This window comes from Labeo rohita, chromosome 10 (assembly GCF_022985175.1).
Source record: "Labeo rohita strain BAU-BD-2019 chromosome 10, IGBB_LRoh.1.0, whole genome shotgun sequence".
Classification (NCBI taxonomy): Eukaryota; Metazoa; Chordata; class Actinopteri; order Cypriniformes; family Cyprinidae; genus Labeo; species Labeo rohita.
In genome coordinates this window covers 1245942-1248653 of record NC_066878.1, presented here as the reverse complement: position 1 = coordinate 1248653, position 2712 = coordinate 1245942, and the positions used below count along the sequence as shown (strand labels likewise).

The following is a 2712-nucleotide window of genomic DNA, read 5'->3' as shown; positions in this document are numbered from 1 at the left end:
TAAACCATTAAGATGGATAACATTTTTGCAATCATTTAACCTTTACTTGCCATGTAATATTTGCTTTGTTTGCCATGGGCATTTTCTCCGACACGTTGTGACTGACAATAGAACCATAAACTACACATAAAAAGGCAACATAATCACAAAATAAAACTATTTTATTTGTGTGCTGTAAACCAAATCCAGCTCTGCTACTAATTTTTTTTTAAAAAACAGTTATCCCTGTAACAGCTATCATCAGCTGTTCCTTCATCTTGCCTGAGATTTCAAATGTTACTAGAAAGCATGAGGCTGATTTGTTAGTTCTTGTCACATGATGTCACAAGATGTTCCTGGATCAACATCTTTGTTGACCCTGGAACAACATTGTGATTAACCAATCAGATTTGAATTTTTTTTTTTTTTTTGAAGTTTAGGCTTACAATCAGTGTTTGGTGCTTGTACATCAGTGTCATTCATTTATCATTTCCTCTGATTTTAGGGATTACTCATAGGTAAGGTTAGGTTTAGGTGTAGGGATGTGGTCAAGATTACATTTTTGGATTAAAATGTTGTTTTAGGGTCAACAAAATATGTTGACTCAGGAACACATCTCTAACTCAGCAAAATCAGGACGTGCATGTATATACAATGAGACCAGGCTGGACTAATCTGTTCCACCATGTTTTCATACTGAAAATATGTGTCAAGGTTTGAGTATACATGGTCAACTGGATTGACCTGGTTTGTGGATGTTCACCTTTTCTCTTCAAAAAAAAACACTTTAATCAAAGGATGCTGGCTCCCATATTTTAAGCACTAGGATATGCTCATTTAAGTTTAACTTTTGCGTATTTTCTGTTAGTACAGTAAAGAGTGACACAGCCAAATAATGTTCAACAATTATAACACATTCTGAAATGGGGCCGTGACGCTTGAATTAATATCGAGATCAGAGTCTGACACAAAAATGTCTGACTTTTCTTAAAACTAGTCCACAGCAGAACAGAAGGAAAGACAGACAAGGTGAAGGAAACATAGGATTTGTCATTAGTACTGGTTTACTCATGCCACAACACATTAAAAGTAATTATTCACTTTCAACAAATAAAAAAATACATCACGTTACTTAGTTTTTTCCTGTTTATGTGCTTATGGTAACTAACAGACATCTGCTATCCAGTATGTTCACATCCAATTTAAAGACCAAAAAAGGAGAGGAAAAGTTTTAGACATTCATTCGTGTTTACAAAAAAACAAAAAAAAATCAAATTAAATCAACCTTTAAAAATATCCATGAGAGACGATGCTGGCTCCAATATTTTAAGAGTTAAGATGTGTTTAACTGATATTTTAAACCAGCTGTAAAATAAAGCATAGATAAGAGGATTCAGACCTGAGTTAATATACAAAGTCCATAAAAGAAATGTCATTGTGGCAGAGGAGATTACAGCAGTACTTGTTAGAGACAATATATAGTACGGAATATAACAAAGCAGATAAACTGACACAATGATTCCTAATGTGAGAGCAGCTTTACGGTCAGATTTCCTCCTCACTGATCCTTCCATTACACATTTACCACCTTTTATCAGAGAGTTTATAACTTTCACTTGATGATTAACAACATAAAAGATTCTCAAATATGCAGTGATCATCACACTACAAGGCAACAGAAAGGAATATATCTCATCAATGACTCTGCAAGTAAAACTAACAGTAAAGGTACACTCTCCATAACACTGATCTGTTCTGGTGGAAGTGTCAAAATACCTGTTGCTGATTGCAATGGCAGTGTTGTAAACTGAAGAGAAAAACCAACAGAGACAAATGCTTAGTGAAGTTTTAGTCATTGTTATTTTCTGTGGGTACAGTAAAGGGTGACACACAGCCACATAACGATCAACAGCAATTAAAACTAAATTACTTAGAGATGTTGAGCCGAGCAGTCCCATGATTATCATAAACAGTCCACAGAAAGCATCTCCAAAGTACCAACACGTCTCAATCAGCCTGGTGGCCTCTACAGGCATGACAATAAGTCCAATAAACAGATCAGCCACAGCCAGAGAGAGAATGATCAGGTTGGTTGGAGTGTGAAGTTTCTTGAAGTGAGAGATTGAGATGATCACCAGCAGATTCAGAAACACAGTCCATGCTGACAGCAATGAAAAAAACACATACATGATATTGTATTCATGACTGGAGCGTTTTCCCTTGATACACGATGAGTTGATGGCAGGAAAGCAGTATTGAGTCTCATGATCTTCTGTCTCATAGGCCATGAGTGAATTTCCTCCTGTTAGGAGTTTGTTCTGCTCTCCTTACTGTATTTTCATTTATACAGTGTCTGGATCAGACTGACCAACCCATCTACCACCCACTCTGATGCTGAACAATGACATATTTTTTTAGTAGTTCTAGTGAAATTGCTGTAGCCACAAGCACAATACAGATTCTGCAGTGGAGCCTTGCACATAACCGGGCATGCTATGACACTTAACAATGATATTAATAATAAAGACTGAAAGTGCAAGTGGACCAAGAACAGTAATGTCTAGCTTAATATTCAACATCCATTTATATGTATAAGTATTTATAGAATATAAATATAACAGTCTAGTGCCTTGCAAGAGAGTTTCACATTATAACTTTGTAGAGTTGGGGTACTCGGATTCGTACTCGGACTCGTACTCGGACTCGAGTCCGGTCTCGAGTACAATTTTTAGG

General features: G+C 36.2%; 1 pseudogene; it reads right to left on the bottom strand.

The window, feature by feature from the left end:
• Positions 1-1259: 1259 nt before the first annotated feature.
• On the bottom strand, positions 1260-2321 carry LOC127171864 (trace amine-associated receptor 13c-like; annotated as a pseudogene).
• Positions 2322-2712: the final 391 nt, after the last annotated feature.